The sequence below is a fragment of the Amblyraja radiata genome, chromosome 3 (genome assembly GCF_010909765.2).
Source record: "Amblyraja radiata isolate CabotCenter1 chromosome 3, sAmbRad1.1.pri, whole genome shotgun sequence".
Lineage (NCBI taxonomy): Eukaryota > Metazoa > Chordata > Chondrichthyes > Rajiformes > Rajidae > Amblyraja > Amblyraja radiata.
This window is the reverse complement of record NC_045958.1, coordinates 82,177,674-82,196,981: the sequence shown is the minus strand read 5'-3', so window position 1 is coordinate 82,196,981 and position 19,308 is coordinate 82,177,674.

Here is a 19,308-nt window from a genome sequence, read left to right as displayed (position 1 = left end):
TAAAACTCTTCTGATGACTTGTCAGCTGTTAATCCCAGACTGTACTAACATTTTTAAACACAGGATAGATGCTCAGAGTCTCAGAGTCTCTTGTCCAGAGAAGGTGAATCAAAGACCCGAGGACATAGGTTTAAGGTGAAGGGAAAAAGATGCAATAGGAATCTGAGGGGTAATTTTTTCAAACAAAGGCTGGTGGATGTATGGAACAAGCTGCCAAATGAGATAGTTGAGGCAGGGACTATCCCAACATTTACGAAACAGTTCGACAGGTACATGGATAGGACAGGTTTGAAGGGATATGGACCAAATGCAGGCAGGTGGGACTAGTGTAGCGGGGACATGTTGGCCAGTATGGGCAAGTTGTGCCGAAGGGCCTGTTTCCACACTGTATCACTCTATGATTCTATGACTCAGGTCAAAGAGAAGTTTCTGCTGCATGAAATGTAAATGCTGTCTGCTAGCCAATCCTGATTTTAAGGTTTGAACATAAGGTCGGGCATAAAATCATCATCTTATCAAAGGAGCACTTTCCAGGTTGAGATCTAATCCCCACTTTGGGAGCCAAAACCAGTCCCAGGAGCAGATGTGTGAACGTGACCCCACCACTCGCCACATCTTCCCATCTCCCCCAATGTCTGCCTTCCGCAAAGACCGCTCCCTCCGCAACTCCCTTGTCAATTCTTCCCTTCCCTCCCGTACCACCCCCTCCCCGGGCACTTTCCGTTGCAACCGCAAGAAATGCAACACCTGTCCCTTTACCTCCCCCCTTGACTCCATTCAAGGACCCAAGCAGTCGTTCCAGGTGCGACAGAGGTTCACCTGCATCTCCTCCAACCTCATCTACTCCATCCGCTGCTCTAGATGTCAGCTGATCTACATCGGTGAGACTAAGCGGAGGTTGGGCGATCATTTCGCCGAACACCTCCGCTCGGTCCGCAAGAACGTACCTGACCTCCCGGTGTCTCAGCACTTCAACTCCCCCTCCCATTCCCAATCCGACCTCTCTGTCCTGGGTCTCCTCCATTGCCAGAGTGAGCAACACTGGAAATTGGAGGAACAGCACCTCATATTCCGCTTGGGGAGCCTGCATCCGGCGGGCATGAACATTGAATTCTCCCAATTTTGTTAGCCCTTGCTGTCTCCTCCCCTTCCTTAGCCCTCGAGCTGTCCCCTCCCATCCCCCAGCCCTCGGGCTCCTCCTCCTCCTTTCTTTTCCTTCCTTCTCCCTGCCACCCCCTATCAGTCTGAAGAAGGGTTTCGGCCCGAAACGTTACCTATTTCCTTCGCTCCATGGATGCTGCTGCACCCGCTGAGTTTCTCCAGCATTTTTGTGTACCTTCGATTTTCCAGCATCTGCAGTTCCTTCTTGAACGCAGATGAATGAATGTCAGGCATGGCTTGCCTTGGTTTCAACAATAACATGGAAAAGGGAGGTAGCATCTACAGATGCTGTAGACGGAGAAACATTGTTAATGGATCAGGTTGATAATCGGTTAACAGGCATGATGCAAATGAGAAAAGCTTGTTACCTAAATTGGATAGAACTCATCATTAAAATTTTGGGCCTCCTCCATTGTCAGAGTGAGGCCAAACACAAATTGGAGGAACATCACCTCTTATTTTGATTGGACAGCTTACAATCCAGCAGTGTGAATATTGATTGCTCTAACTTCAAGTAACCCTTGCCTTCCCTCTATTGTCCTTCCCCCCACCCTCGTTCTCTGACTAGTTTCACTGCCCTCCAGATTAATTTTACTGTTGTATGCCTCATTGTCACCTTCCCCACAGCCAACAATGAACTGTTGTACATCTCCTTGAACATCGTCTACTTTGATCTGTCCTTTTCACACCTTACATGCTCTTTGTCAGAGTATAGAAGTGTAGAAGTATAGAAGTCAGAATATAGAAGTGGGATCGATCGATTGACCAAATGGTGCCAGCACAACAACCTGGCTCTCAATATCAGTAAAACCAAGGAAATGATTGTGGACTTTGGAAGGGGAAGGATGAGAACCCACAATCCTATTTATATCAATGGGTCGAGGGTGGAGAGGGTCAAAAACTTTAAATTCCTGGGCGTGCATATTCCCGAAGATTTTTCCTGGACCCAGCACTGATGCAATTATAAAGAATTCATCATTCATCATTCATAATTCATGATTCATAATTCATCAGCTCCTGAGAAGACTACGAAGATTCGGTATTTCAAACAGGATTGAACTTCTGCAGGTGCATAGTAAAGAGCATATTGACTGGTTGCATCGTGGCCTGGTTCGGCAACTTGAACGTCCAGGAGCGGAAAAAAACTGCAAAAAGTTGTGAACATGGCCCAGTCCATCACCGGCTTTGACCTCCCCAACATTGGGTCCACTGTTGTTTGTCATGTACATCAATGATCTGGACGATGGCGTGGTAAATTGGATTAGTAAGTATGCAGATGATACTAAGATAGGTGGGGTTGCGGGTAATGAAGTAGAGTTTCAAAGTCTACAGAGAGATTTATGCCAGTTGGAAGAGTGGGCTGAAAGATGGCAGATGGAGTTTAATGCTGATAAGTGTGAGGTGCTACATCTTGGCAGGACAAATCAAAATAGGACGTACATGGTAAATGGTAGGGAATTGAAGAATGTAGGTGAACAGAGGGATCTGGGAATAACTGTGCACAGTTCCCTGAAAGTGGAATCTCATGTAGATAGGGTGGTAAAGAAAGCTTTTGGTGTGCTGGCCTTTATAAATCAGAGCATTGAGTATAGAAGTTGGGATGTAATGTTAAAATTGTACAATGCATTGGTGAGGCCAATTCTGGAGTATGGTGTACAATTTTGGTCGCCTAATTATAGGAAGGATGTCAACAAAATAGAGAGAGTACAGAGGAGATTTACTAGAATGTTGCCTGGGTTTCAGCAACTAAGTTACAGAGAAAGGTTGAACAAGTTAGGGCTTTATTCTTTGGAGCGCAGAAGGTTAAGGGGGGACTTGATAGAGGTTTTTTAAATGATGAGAGGGATGGACAGAGTTGACGTGGAAAAGCTTTTCCCACTGAGAGTAGGGAAGATTCAAACAAGGGGACATGACTTGAGAATTAAGGGACTGAAGTTTAGGGGAACATGAGGGGGAACTTCTTTACTCAGAGAGTGGTAGCTGTGTGGAATGAGCTTCCAGTGAAGGTGGTGGAGGCAGGTTCGTTTTTATCATTTAAAAATAAATTGGATAGTTATATGGATGGGAAAGGAATGGAGGGTTATGGTCTGAGCGCAGGTATATGGGACTAGGGGAGATTATGTGTTCGGCACAGACTAGAAGGGTCGAGATGGTCTGTTTCCGTGCTGTAATTGTTATATGGTTATATGGTTATTGAAGGGATCTATCTAAGTCGCTGCCTCAAAAAGGCAGCCAACATCATCAAAGGCCCACACCATCCTGGCCACACACTCATTTCACTATTGTATTCGGGAAGAAGGTATAGGAGCCTGAAAACTGTAATGCCCAAGTTCAGGAACAGATTCTTCCCTACAGCCATCAGGCTATTAAACACAACAACAAATAAGCTCTGAACTACAACAGACTATTATTATTATTATTGCACTATATTTGTTTATTCATTGAGTGTGTGTGCATGTGTATATATACACTGAACTTTATTTCTCCCGTTATGTACCATGTTTACATATTCAGCTGTGCTGCAGCGAGCAAGCATTTCATTGTCCTATCTGGAACATATGACAATAAATCATTCTTGACTCCATATCTCTAGTTTCCCTCTCCCCTGCCTCTCAGTCTGAAGAAGATTCTCATCCCGAAAAATCACCCATTCCTTCTCTCCATAGATGCTGCCTGTCCCGCTGAGTTACACCAGAATTTTGTGTCTATCTTTGGTGTAAACCAGCATCTGCAGTTCTTTCCTGCACATTACAATCTGAGGGTTTTCATGTCCCATTACTAAAGATGAGTTGCCGATCCTTGAGCTTACCTTGGGAAATATTGCTTCAGTGCAGTGTTTTTCAGATATGTTTTTCATTATCCAGGAAGTGGCGTGTGAGGTGTCATTGGCTTCTGGGATACAAACAGTGAAGCGCTGAGAAATTATAGAAATACTCGCGAAGTACCACTATACTAAGAACACCTGATTTTATTGATCCAGACAAATTAAACAGACACACGTTACAATTATAAGCCACTTAATTTTACTTATGCTCTTTACAGAGCCATAGAAATGAATGAAAATTATATAATTATCACCTGCATATCTAACTATCAGAGACCATATTGCATGAATTAAATTTGGCTCAGGTGTTCCCCTGCAAATGCAGGTAACAGACTATCCGGCACCCATAGGTCTTTGGTGATCCAGGATAGGCACATTTTCTGGTTTATTGGATATTATCTATAGTCCAACACAATTTTAATTCAAATATTTTAGATGCTATCTAGCAGCATAATATGTTGTCCAGTGAACATGGTTTGAATAAAAGGATCCAAGGCACCAATTACTTTAAAAGGGTAAAGAATACAAAGTGCTGGAGGAACAAAGAATTGGGCAACATCTGTGGAGGGAAATGGACAGATATCCCATCTAGCCTGCGGTTAGCCCATATCCCTCTAAACCTATTCTATTCATGTGCATGTCTAAATAATTCTTAATTGTTACAATAGTATCTGCCTCAACTACCTCCTCTGAGAACTTATTCCATACACCCACCACCCTTTATGTAAAAAAGTTATGCCTCAGATTCCTATTAAATCTTTCCTCCTCACCTTAAACCCGTGTCATCCGGTCCTCACTTTCTTTACTCTGGGCAAATTACTCTGGGCAATTGTGTATTTACCCAACTTATTCCTCTCATGATTTTATGACCTCTACAAGATCACCCCTCATCCTCCTGCGCTCCAAACAATAAAGTCCTAACCTGCTCAACCTATCCCTATAACTCAGGCCCTCAAGTCCTGGTAACATCCTCGTAAACTTTCTCTGCACCTTATCCAGCTTGACAACATCTTTCCTATAACATGGTGACCAAAACTGAACATAATACTCTATATGCAGTCTCACCGATGTCTTATACGACTGCAACATGACCTCCCAATTTCCATACTCAATAGCCTGACTGTTTGTAAGCATTTTTAACCCCCCTCCACCCCCTCCCCCCATATACCTGATACCTGTGATGCTACTTTCAATGAACTACTTACCTGCACTTTTAGATCCCCCTGCTCTACAATACTCCATAGACCCCTACCATTCACTGTATAGGTCCTGCCTTTGTTGCCTTCCCAAAATGTGACACCTCACATTTCTCAGTATTAAATTCCATCAACCATTCCTCAGCCCACCTGCCCAACCGATTAAGATCCTGCTGCAAATGTTGACATCTTCACTGTCTACTACACCACTCACATTTGTGCCATCTACAAACGAGCTTCTCATGCCTTGTACCTTCTCATCCAAATCATTGATATAGATGACAAACAGCAATGGGCCCCAGCAGCAAACCCTGAGCCACACCACTATTCATAGGTCTCAAGTCCAAAAAGCAACCTTCCATCATCACCCTCTGCTTCCTCCCATGAGGCCAATTTTCTATCCATTCAGCTATCTCTACCCTGCATATCCTGTGAGGACATAGGATGAGGTAAATAGTCTTTTGCCATGCTGTGCTCTAACGAGCTGTGTGCGACAAAATCTGTGCACTGTTCTGTTTTTACCATGTATGTCCAATGATAAACACTTGCCCTGGAGACTGTGTAGTAGTTTTATGCAGCATCTATGCATGGTTCACTTTAGTTCACTTTAATATTGCAACTGATGGCTAAGGCTGACATTATTCAGTTTTAACAACTTTTCAGTGAGTTCTATCGCCCAGCCTTTAGAATCATCCCACAGTCTGCCCACTAGCTTAAAGCACAATTGATGATGGTGGAATATAGAAATTCAGAGATACAAAATAAGTGATAATTGGAAGAGTTCAGATAGGGTAGAAGAGTTGCAAGCCATTACGAAGATAGGGACATGGAGGGATTCGAGAACAAGAGGATATATTTCAGATTTATTTCAATGTTTTATTTCACATTTATTGTTTCTAATCCTTTAACTGTTTTACACACTGCTTGGCACAACCCCACATTCATCTTCTGCTGATACTGACTACCTGCTTCTCTTGGGCATCAAATCCGTGTATGCATTTTAGATAATTTAACTGATATTTTAATTATTGAGAAATTTGAGAGAATTGCAAACCATTACTTCACACACTGGAAAGCCCTGGCTTCCGAGCCTCATTCTCAAATCTAAGTCACTAAGGAGCATTCCCATGGCTCTGCCTAACACTGCCTCAAGCTTTTGAATATCTCAGAGACTGAACATTTTCACTACAACTTCCTCTAATTTATATTCTGTTATTTCAGCTAAAAAATTTATCTTCTTTGCCGATTGCCATTCTGTTTTGTATGGATAGTTTCCCAGAACATCAGCCCTGGTAAGTAATAATAAATGAGTCGCATAGTACTGTTGCATGATTTACTCTGAAATGTAGTTTCACTGAAGTGGAAGGAAGTGAATTTTAGCATTAAACTGCATTGTGCTGCCTTTATATGCATTTTTTGCAGGTGATCAGGGATTAATTTATAGGGATTTACTAGGTTAAATCTACAACAGCTTCAAGATCCTTTTCAGTATTATTTTTCCACAGGTTATTTGTAAAGAATTTGTGTAGTTTAATTTTCATTTCGAAAATGTGCAGCTTTGTCCCAGAAGTGTGGAATTACTAATCAATGCACCCACGGAAAATTATCAAACCTGTTTCCAACCTTGAGTTAAATTCCATATCACAAGAACAAAAGAGGAAGGGGCAGTATCATGCTACCCCAGTGCATGCTTCATCACTCAATAAGATCACAGTGAGCCTTTTACTTCAGTACTATTTTCTTGCATTAAGTCATTTGTTTGTGTCAATTATTATCTAAAATGCCATTATTCTCTGAACAAAATAATGTTTTAATTGATGGAATGACTTTCACATACTCAAGATGTCCTGAACTGCTTCACAGCCTTTTAAGAATCAACACAACAATAATGAATGAAGCAGGGCTTCCAATATTCACAGAGCCAACTCTACACAATGAGAAATAGCTTAACACCTGATAATCAATTTTTTATTCATGGCAATTGAGTCCAAGCTAATCACTGATCACCCATTCACACGAGTTTTACGCTATTCCTCTTTTGTATCCACTCCTGACAAACTAGGGGCATTTTTTTGTTCACAGAGGCAATTCAGCTACAAACCTGCATGTCCTTGGAATGTGGAAGGAAACTGGAGCACCAACATCAAATCCACACAGTCACAGGGAGAACGTGAAAAGTCCACACAGACAGCATCTGAGGTGCGGATTGAATCTGAGTCTCTGACTCTGAGGCAGCAGCTTCATTAGCTGCTCCACTATAGGGCCTGTCCCACCAGCATGCGATTGCATACGTCTAGCGCGACCAAACGTGGTCGCTTGAGGCATACGGCCTCGCGGGGCCGGTCCCACTTCGATCGGCGGAGACGTATGGAGTTGTGCGGGGCTGGTCCCGACATCGCGTGGAGCTGGTCCCGACATCGCGCGGGGCTCAGAAAATCCTGCACTGTCCGAAAATCCCGCGTGCCAACGACCTGTCGTAGGTGTATTGAGGGCGTACGCAGCGTCTTGACGTCGTACGCAGCGTCTTGGCGGCGTATGCCTAGCACGTGGCGTTGCGCAATGACGTCACCACCCGGCGTGCCGTTGCGTGATGACGTCACCACCCGACGCCGCGCGCGACGTCCAAATTCAGTCGGCCCGCCTCCTGCCCAGCTGATTGGTGAGTATGATGTCGGTACCAGGCCCGCACAACTCCATACGCCTCCGCGGTTCGAATTGGGACCGGCACCGTGAGGCCGTACGCCTCAAGCGACCACGTTTGATCGCGCTAGACGCATGCAATTGCATGCTGGTGGGACAGGCCCTTAAGAGTCCTTATTTTAAATCACTTAGGCGAGGTGCAGTGATTGGTCCTTGTCTAATACAGTATCACAGTCAAAGGACTACAATTCTGACACTAATATCTGCCTCTTAGTACACTGTGCTTACACCTGCAATAGCATTTCAATTCATGGGTGTGGGAATGTTTTATAATTTTTAAGCTGCCTCCTTTAATTTCCCTGACATATGGATCCAGTTTGGTATCTTCTGAAAATTTGAACAACTGGCTTTGAGAATTTTATACCATGCCATTGAAATAAACAGTTGGTAGCCTCAAGACTGAGAAACTCCACACGGTGAAGCCCTTCACCCCACCCTATTAGAACGTGTCCTTTATAAATAAAAGAGAAATTGAAAGTGAATCTGAGGGGATTTGTGGAGGTGGAAACAGAGTTAATGTATCAGGTGAAAACCTTTTGAAACTACTACTCTCCTCATTATTTTTCTACCATTACGTCAATCTCTTCCATTGCTCAGGATTGTAGTTACACTGCTTTTGATATTTCGTCCCATTCAACTCAATGAAACTGTTTTTTGAAAGTGAATTGCAATATTTGTTTTTGTCAATATCGTGTGTAACCTTGACCTATTCTCTGGTACAGTGTGATACTGTTTCATGGAAGTTTCTATTGCCAACTTGAGGTCTTTCTTTAGAAAACATTGACAACTCTTTCTCACAACAGCAAGCCCAACAACATGATACCATGGTGTACCAGATAAATTGCTTATTAGAGATATTGAAAGTGTTAAAATATTGAGTTTTGTCATGGTGGAGAACTCGAGAAGAAGACAAGAAGGATCTCCAACATGGCCGCTGAATCTTGCAAGGGCTGAAAAACTTGATGCTTGCACCCACCTGCTGGATATTTACTATTTTGTAGGATGACAATGTTTTTGTATCAAGACTTCCCCTTCAATTTTGTTTATTGACAGCTACCATTCGTGATAGGAAGGATATGCAAGACAGCAGAGTGTGGCAGAATCTGAATTGCTTTGCTAAAGATATGCAAGACAGCAGAGTGTGGCAGAATCTGAATTGCTTTGCTAAAGATGCTACAATAAACTGTTACAAATAGTGAAAACATTCAAAGCAAAAAATTCCCTAAATGATGAGACACATGAAAGATGGGTAACCTACTGGAGCCAAGTATCATGGAATATTTTCAGAAATGATTGGAAGCTGCACGTGGGATGATTGGTCCTTCAGCAATGTTTAGATTAAAATGATAAAAGAGATTTCCTGGTCTTCTATTTTCTTCAATCTTGTAAAATCGCCAATCTGCTGGAGGCACAGTCTGTATGTTCTTTCTTCTTTTTGTTATTTTTAGTATGTATTAAAAAGTATGTTTTAGTGTTCCTTGGTTTGTTTTATGTGGGTGTTTGGAGGGGGGGGTGGGTTGGGGGAAACTTTTTTTTCAATCTCTTACCTCGACGGAGATGCGATTATTTTCCATATCATATCTCCGTCCCTACTTCGGCCTATCATCGAGGAGCTGCCGGCCTTTCCTGGAGACTAACCCAGTGCTCCAAGCCACGGGAGTCTGCGGGACTTTAACATCACGGAGCTTGCGATCTCTTTGCCGGGGACTTTAACATCATGAAGCCTGCGGTCTCTGGTAAGAAGAGGCAGATTCAGGAGCTCCATGCTGCGGAGAGAGTTTCAATCACCCCGACGCAGGAGTTTCAATCACCACGATGGGGGCTTCCATCGTCGACTGCGGGGGCTTTGATCACCCCGACTGCGGATGGTTTGACTGCCATGACCGCAGGAGAACAAGAGGAAGAAGCTTGAACTTTATTGCCTTCCATCACAGTGAGGAATGTGGAATCCACTGTGATGAATGTTTATGTTAACTTTTATGTGCGTGTGGGTCTTGTTGCTTTTCACTTAGTATGGCTGTATGGTAACTCAAATTTCACTGGACCTTAACTGGTACATGTGACAATAAATGGAAATTATTAGGCAAAGGCTAAACACAGGCAGGTTGGACCAGTGTTAGATGGGACATCTTGATCAACAGTCAAGATGTTTCTGTGTTGTATGTATCTATGACTATTAGCAAACAAGATCAATGAATAGTGGGAGCTGCCAGCCGACATAAAGACCAGTGGACTCCACATCCCAGGAACTGGCTTCACTAGTTAACAAACAACCAGGAACTAGACTGCTGGATCAGTCACTCCCCCAATCCTACACCTTCCAACCTGAAACGAAGGCTATACCTGGAAATTATTGCAATAAGTCTATGAATTTCCTGTCAGCATGTTTGACCAGACAGTTCATTGTAATTCCTCACGGCTCATGTTATGGTATGAATTCAGCCCATTTCACCATATTTAATCTCGGGATTTAGTCCAGTTTGTCCTTATTGGCGGCTCTAGCCACTGTTGCAGATACATTATCATTTAAAGTCAATCTTGATAACACCAGGCGTACTGAAAATGATGACAGCAAGTTAATACCCAGTTCATCAGCTGTAAAATAAATGCTTCCAACAATCATCCTCTGCAGAGCTCACTGCTTCTGCACAACCAATTAAAACTTGTGCATCGCACACTAATCTGAAGAGCCTTATTGAAAAATCTCATGCAGTGAGAGAGTAAAACTGCATGACTTACAATGTTCTCCACCTAATACATTTAATTGATTCTGCTGCCGATCACTACCTCAGTTTGCATGCTGTTCTTTAATTTTGAATCATCCAACTTGCTGAATAATGTAAAGTTTCTGTTTGAACTTACTTTACTCTCTGGGGTGATTAGAGGGAAGTCTAGCCAATGGTTTAAAGATTCCCAACAATTGATTTTTATGAACATAATAAAGTATAAGGCATTTTACAGCTAAGAGAATTAATTGGAAGTGGATCTCAATTCTTGCACTGGATAATTCTTAAGCTTCAGAAGACTGAAAAGTTCATAATCCCTCAACATCATGCATGATATGCCTCTGGACTGCCTTCTGAATACTCTCATGGGCTGTCTGTCTTTATTCACTTTAGAAAAGTTGGTCTTGTTGATTAAAAGCAGGTTTTATGGGCCAGGAATTTGCTGTTATCAGCAAAGTAGTAGAGTCATAGAGTCATACTGCATGGAAATAGACCCTTCAGCCCAACCTGTCAATGCTGAACATGATGTCCCATCTAAGCTAGTCCCATTTGCCCACGTATGACATTTCCTATCTGTGTACCTGTCCAAGTGTCTTCTAAATGCTGATATAGTACCTGCCGCAACCACCTCTTCCATATATCCACCACCGTCTGAGTGATCCAATTAAATCTTGCCCCTCTCACCTTAAACTTATGTCCGGTGTTTTTTTATTCTCCTGCCCTTGGTTAAAGACTCTGTGCATTCATCCTATCTATTCCCCTCATAATTGTATACACCTCGATAAGATGACTCCTCAGTCCCCTGTGCTCCAAGGAATGGAGACTTAACCTGCGCAACCTCTCCCTATACTTCAGCCTCTCTAATCTTGACAACTTGCTTGTAAATCCTCTCTGCACTCATTGGAGCTTAATGACATATTGCTTGTTGTTGAGTTCAGATCTTTTGGCCCTTCTGGTGACAACCACCCTTTCCTGGCTGCTTGTCCTTGGCTCAGTTCAGGAGGATGCTTAGTGTTCATTCACTGAGATGTTATCATGCAGGCTGAGCAGTCCATTACACCAGAAAAAGAAAATCCAGTACTTAACTTGTTGGTTCCCAACCTCTGGACATGGTCAAAAATTGAGCTATGAAGGATTGAAACTGGCCTGTGAGGTGGTTCACATCTTGTTTTAATTATGGAAAATTCCACCAAAAGTAGTTGGAAAATTCTGACAAAGATCCTACTTTATGAGAACAGCATCTGAACATGATGGCATACTTGCTGGCAATCTCAAAACCAGCGTGGACCAACTGGCTGGAGATTTTGCAGATATCTTTAACCTCCCATTACTGAGGTGTGAGGTTCCAACCTGCTTTAAAAGGGCATCAATAAAGTTGGTGCTCAAGAAGACTAAGGTGACGTGCCTCAATCTGTACCATCTGGTGGCACTAACCTACCTGCTGATAAAGTGCTTTATTAGGCTGGTTGTAACGCATATTAACTCCTACCTTAGCAAGAATCTGGACCCACTACAATTTGCCTACCACCACAATAGATCAATGGGGGATGCAATCTCACTGGCTCTCCACTCTACACTGGACCACTTGGAAAATTAAAAAACATATGATTAGGAATGGAAAACCTATGAACCTCTTGTTCATCGACTACAGCTCGGCATTCAACACCAGCATTCCTTCCAAACCTGTTAACAAGCTTGTGGAACTATGTGTCTGTGTATCCCTTTGCAACTGAATCTTCGACTTCTTCATCGCAGAACACAATCGGTATGAATTGGCAACAACACTTCCTTCTCGATAACCATAACCATCAGGGCACCTTATGGCCATGTGATCAGCCCCCTGCTCTACTTACTCTCTACCCATGATTGTGTAGCTGGACACAGTTTCAATTCCATCTTCAAGGATGCCGACAACACCACCGTTGTTGGACAAATTATAGATGATGATGAGTCAGAATATAGGAGGGGGATCACACGACTCACTAAATGGTGCCAGAACAACAACCTTTTTCTCAGCGTCAGTAAAACCAATGAGCTGAATGTTGTCTTTAGAAGAGCAAGGCTGAGCATCGACAACCTGTCTTAATTGATGGGATCGTGTGAGGTGAATCAACAATTTCAAGTTCCTGGTCGTTTTTTCCTCTGAAGATCTTTCCTGGACCCAACATATTGATGCAATCATAAAGAAAGCCCATCAATGCCTCTACTTCCTTAATAGATTGAGGAGATTCAGTATGTCAATAAATACTCTCTTGAACTTCTACAGGTGTACAGTAGAGAGCATATTGACTGGTTGCATCACAGTCATGTTCGGCAGCTTGAACTTCAAGGAATGAAGGAGATTACATCAATTGATGAACACTGCCCAGTCTTTCACAGGTACTTACCTCCCATCATCGAAGGGATCTATCGGAAGCACGGCCTCAAAAAGGCAACCAGCATCATCAAGGACCCTTATCACCTGGCTAGATTCTAATTTCACTCCTCCATTGGGAAGAAGGTATAGGAGTCTGAACACTGTGACCTCTAGATTCAGGAACAACCATCAGGCTATTGAACACTACAAACACCAACTAAAGTACTAGCTATAAACTGCCTTAGTTGCACTAGGGACTTTGGTATTTTGGTATTTTATTTTGTTTTACACTATATGGGTTTTTCTTTATTTTTTAAACTTTTTTTGTTTGTTTATGATGTTATCTATTGAGTAATGTGTTCTAAACCTGGTGTGCTGGAAGTAAGGATTTCATTATTTCATTTTGGTACATATGACAATTAAACACTCTCAACTTACTCTTGAAGCAGAATTTATGGTGCCTGTAAATACAAAAATAAACCTCAGGAATCGACTTGACCTTCAGTGTAATTTGTGCTGTGCATTTTGTATGAAAACTCTTCCAAGAATAATGTGTTGGCTGAAAGAATTCAGCACCAAAGAATCACTAATTATGTTGGATGCTTTAATTTGATTTCTATTTGAGGCCTTGAATTTTGTATTGAAAACTTTAATTACATTTAATATCATTTATGTTTGATGCTTTAATTTTGTATTTAATAATTTAATCTGATTTCTATTTGATGTTGTAATATTTTGTTCAACAATTTAATTTGAATTTATTTCATGCTTTAATTTTGTTTTGAACGAATGAATTTGATTTTTATTTAATGGTTTAATTTTGTGATTAATATTATGCAAAGCCCAAATTAAATGTTCATAAGGTCATAAGTTCATAAGTGATAGAAGCAGTATTAGGCCATTCAGCCCATCAAGTCTACTATTCAATCATGGCTGATCTATCTTTCCCTCTTAACCCCATTCTCCTGCCTTCTCCCCACAACTCCTGACACCCATATTAATCAAGAATCTATCGGCCTCTGCCTTAAAAATATACATTGACTTTGCCTCCACAGTTTTCTGTGGCAAAGAATTCCACAGATTCACCACCCTCTGACTAAAGACATTCCTCCTCATCTCCTTCCTTAAGGAACGTCCTTTTATTCTGAAGCTATGACCTCTGGTCCTAGACTCTTCCAATAGTGGAAACATCCTCTCCACATCCACTCTATACAAGCCTTTCACTATTTGTGAAAACTCAAAACATCTTGACAGAATTATCAACTGGTTTTTCGTGCCACCTTAAAATATGAGTCGTAAGTCCAAATATTTGATCAGTTTTCGGCCTCTGGTCATAAGGTTTAGGAGCCACTGACTTAACTGTACTTTTAACATTTGACGGGGTGGGAAATGAAGCTGGAGTGTTGATCATGACTCCGTTGGTAGGATTCTTGCCACTAAGTGAAAGGCTTTGGTGTTCCAACTGGGAATATGAGCTTGCAAATCTGAGATGATGCTTCAGTGCAGTGCTCTATAACTGCTGCTTAGTGATAGGTGCTGTCTGTCAGCTTTCAGAGATGGATATAAAAGATCTTACAACATAGAAGTATATTCTTTGCATATTCATGTCTGCTCCCACTGCCACTCCTGGCAGCACGTTCCAGGCACCCACCACTTTCTGCCAACTAAAGTATTGCCCCACGCAACTCCTTCAGACATCCCCCTCTGATCTTAGTAAGTAAGTAAGTAAGTAAGTAAACTTTATTTATATAGCGCATTTTAAGCCAATTTGCATTGACCCCAAAGCGCTTTACATAATTTAAATAATAATAAGTTCCATTGCAAACCATAGAAAAAGGTTTTTAAAAAAATGAATAAAAATGGACACAACATATTACAGGGTTCAACACAAACATCCCCCCACAGCAGAATCAAAACATTTCCACTGCGGGGGAAAGGCACCAGAAAGTTAAGTCCTCTTCCTCTGTGAAACATCCCGAGGTCAGGGCCCATCTGTGGCCATGCAGCCAGTCCGATGATTTTCAGGGCCCTCTTGCCGTAAAGATGAAACATCGGCGTCGGGTGAAACATTCCTCAGCGGCTTGGAAAAGTCTGGAGCGGCTGTCCCCTCCCCGGAGAGCGCAGACCGCAGCACTCGTAGTCCTCCGGCCGCGCCGGCTGGAGCTCCGACCCCGGCGAACTCGATCTCTGGCTCTGCGGCGCTCCAAAACCAAATCCAGCGCCGCCCGCGGCCGAACGCCCGCAGCCACAGCTCCGCGATGTTGGAAGTTGGCGACCAAAGCGCTCCGGAGCTTACCGCACGGCGACCCGGTAGGCATCGCCCGCACCTTGTTGGTATCCCAGCGCTGCGCCACCGCCGCCGAAGCTGTAGTCCCAGCCGGCCCCGACAGGAAAATGCCGCTCCCCTTTCGGTGGTAGGCCGCGAGGACGGGGCGAAGAAACAGCACGGAGGGATGCTGCCTCTCCGACCAGGTAGGGGACTAAGAATAAAGTTTCCCCCTTCCCCACCCCCACCCCCCACATAGAAGACCTCCACTAACATAAAATAAAATAAAGAAAGGTGTAGAGGCGGACTGCGGGCAGGCTGCCATACACAGACGGCGCCCACTCCCGCACATCCGCCATCTTAAATCAATGTCCTCAAGTATTTGATATTTCTACCTTTGGAAAAAGGTTCTGACTGTCTACCCAATTTAATAATTTAATAAACCATCATATTCTGCAAAATATTTAACCTTGCCTTGTTGGAATGGTTAATCAGCTGAAATGTTCACTCTCATTCTACACAGCAAATACCTGACCTGCAGAGGATGTAAAAACAAATCTTTTTTTTATTCTGATTAAAAGAAAGTTTTATAGTTTAACTTTCATTACATGTTCCAAGAAACACAAGGAGTTACAAGCCACATGCATGTTAGAGTAGAAAGTTTGCCAAGCTGTAAAATTAGCTTGGAGACACAAGGAACTGCAGGTACTGGAATCTTGAGCAAAACACAAAGTGCTGGAGGAACTGTGGAGGAAATTGATAGGTGATATTTTGGGTTGAGACCCTTTGAGTTACTCCAGCACTTTGTGTTTTGTAATTTTAGCTGAACTTATATGGAGGGGAAAATCTGACCATTATGTTCTCAATGTTGAATCTATTAATTAATTTGCTTCACTGCAACTTTTTTATCTGCCTGTCAGTGAAGTGAAGCTTTTTTTGTGTATTCCTGATTTATTTATTATGAGAATAAATTGGTCCCTTGTATTTCATCTTCATGCCATATCTAAATATTCCATTTCATAGAGGTACACCGGCCACTTTAAACCACTCACAGTGGATCCATTGGCACAAATGGATGTTGTTGGGAAGCCTTAAATAAAAATGCATGGAAGGAACTCTTTCACTCTCTTTCATTCTACACAGCAAATAGCTGACCTGCAAAGTTTTTTTTAATTCTATTTTTTATTCTGATTAAAAGTTTTATAATTTAAACTTTCATGACATAAAAAAAACACAAGGAGTTACAAGCCACATACATGTTGTTAGAGCTAGAAAGTTCTAAATCTAGCCAGTTAGAGTTAGTCGCGTTGACCTATAGAGAATGGAGTGCAGAGGTCTGCCTAACAACATTGGAAGCCACATAATAGTTCTTAGAATGCAGAATGACATTAGACACAAAGCAACTGACTACTTTATTGTATTGTATTCAATTTCAAATTCAAAACATGTTGGCTGGTGTGGGCAAGTTGGGCTGAAGAGCATGTTTCCACACTGTATCACTCTGTGACTCAATGACTGTCATTCATGAATGAAGCCTGTCCTGCCAATCTGTGGAATTAACTAATATCTTATTTAAGTTATGTCGGATTATATGGGGTAGATTTGTTCAGACGTACAGCTGAATCTGATTTGAAATGTACTTTATTTATGAGTTCTGATACGAGGTGATCTGCAAGTCCTCAATGGCAAGACCAAATCTTTATATGCATAGACCATTTCAAATAGACAAGCTAAGAGCAATGCATTGTTTGTTTAAGAAAGAACTGCAGATGCTGGAAAAATCGAAGGTAGACAAAAAGCTAAAGCAAAAAGCAAAAGAGCGAAGTATAGATGCTGCTTCACCCGCTGAGTTTCTCCAGCATTTTTGTCTACCAAAGCATTGTTTGTAATCTTTTGATGGTTAGAGCAGCCAATACAGATACTATTAGTAGATGAACAATTCCCATGAGCTATGTACATACCTGGAGTTTTGTTAAATCAACTCATAAGTAGTCTGGTGAGCTCCTATTGTCAGAGACGTGAATTAACATGGTTACATCAATAGCCTGAAGAAGGGTTTCAACCTGAAACGTTGCCTATTTCCTTCGCTCCATAGATGCTGCCTCACTCGCTGAGTTTCTCCAGCATTTTTGTCTACCTACATCATTAGCTAGCTTTGATTTGAGGTCCTTTGATCTCCTTGCTGAGACAATGGGTAGCACTGGGTTGAAGCTTTACTGGTCTGAGGATGCATACTGTTCAAAAGGGAACTGCAGATGATGTTTTTACCACAGTACTTAGGAGAACATGACATCCTAAATAAAAAGTGATAGGTATGATTGGAAGCCCTATATTTTGCATAAGTGCAACAGTGAGCAAGAATCTGTGTGGGGATATGATGCTTTGACAAAAACAGACACGTTGCAGACTTGGGACATTATTCATGGATACAAAATATTTGTAAGGATGAAAGGCAAATGAATGGCAATGATGATGAGGGAAGACGGTGTACTATTGGAAACAAGGGTGTTGAAGGGGCAAGGATAGAGTTCCCTTCAGCTCGGGCCAGCAAGCAAAAAAGAACTACAGAGTGGTGATAGCGGAGATCTTTCACTGCTGAGGTATTGATTCGGGTGTTGTGACTGGTGAACTGTGTCTCCTGGAGACATTAACGTTGGATATATGAAGTCTGTATTCATCAGAAGAATCAGACATTCAGTTGGTGATCCTCTCAGTACAATCTCCCTGAACTCAAAGTGTGTAAAACCTGCATACACTGTAGAACAAAGATAACAGCAGGTGATGCAACACAATTTCAATAGTTACAACGCCATTGTTTACTTCAATGTTTTTAGTCTAAAAAATTGGTTTAATTGAATTGAACATCTGGAACGTGAGCACACACAAACCGACAAGGCACCTCTGGATGTTCAAGCAGCTTTGCTGGGATTCTTTCCATTTCTGGTCCCCACATTTAATGGTATGGGGTGTAAAGGTTCTCAAGATGGTGCAGAGGAGATGTACTAGAGGTTCCAGGGATGGGGATCACAACTGCAGTGTTAGATTTGATATTATCCTCATAGAGTGATACAGTGGGAACAGGCACTTCGGCCCAACATTTGTACACCGGCCAACATATCCCAGCTACACTAGTCCCACCTGCCCCAATTTGGTCCATATCCCTCCAAACCTGTCCTATCCATGTACCTGCTTGCAAATCTTCTCTGTGCCCTTTCCAGCTTGACAACATCTTACCTATAACATGGTGCCCAGAACTGAACACAATGCTCTAAATGCAGCCTCAACAACATCTTATACAACTGCAACATGACCTCCCAACTTCTATACTCTGATTGATGAAGGCCAATGTGCCAAACACCTTTTTGACCACCCTATCTATCTGCGACTTCACTTTCAAGGAACCATGCACCTGCACTCCTAGATCCCTCTACTCTATAACACTCTCCAGAGCCCTACCATTCACTGTGTAGGTCCTGCCCATGTTAGAGTTCCCAATATGCAACACCTCCTTCTTGGAGCAAAGGAATTTGAAGGGAGCTTTGATATTTGTGTCTAAGACTACAACATGTCCAGATACAGTAGACAAAGAAAAATATGTCCCCATTAGCTGATGGAGGAATGACTCGGGGGTTCACATGTGAAGTTTTGGACAGCAGAGACGTGAAGAGCTTTTCTACCCAGGGACTGGTGATGACCTGCAACTCACTGCCTCTGAGGTGGGCAGAAGTGGAGATACTCAATGATCTTCGAAGAAAATCGGTTGAGCTTTTGAGGAAAGGAAACTCACAAGAAAGAATGGGACTGCGTGAATTGTCCTACAGAACTTTCTACCGCGTGGACTTGATGTGCCAAACAGCTTCTTTCTGCACCAGAACTCTATGTAAGCATCTTTTTACCATTAAGCAGCCGAGGTTACTGGAACTAGTAACAGGTGTTAACGAGACAGTAATGTACAAGTTTTCAAACACATACGGTTAAAAATTATGGTGAGTGAATTAACTTGTGGATAAGATGTAAGCAGCTGAGTTTTGTTGAGTTGACTTTCACAGCATTGGGAGAATGGGGGTCTGCCCAGGGGA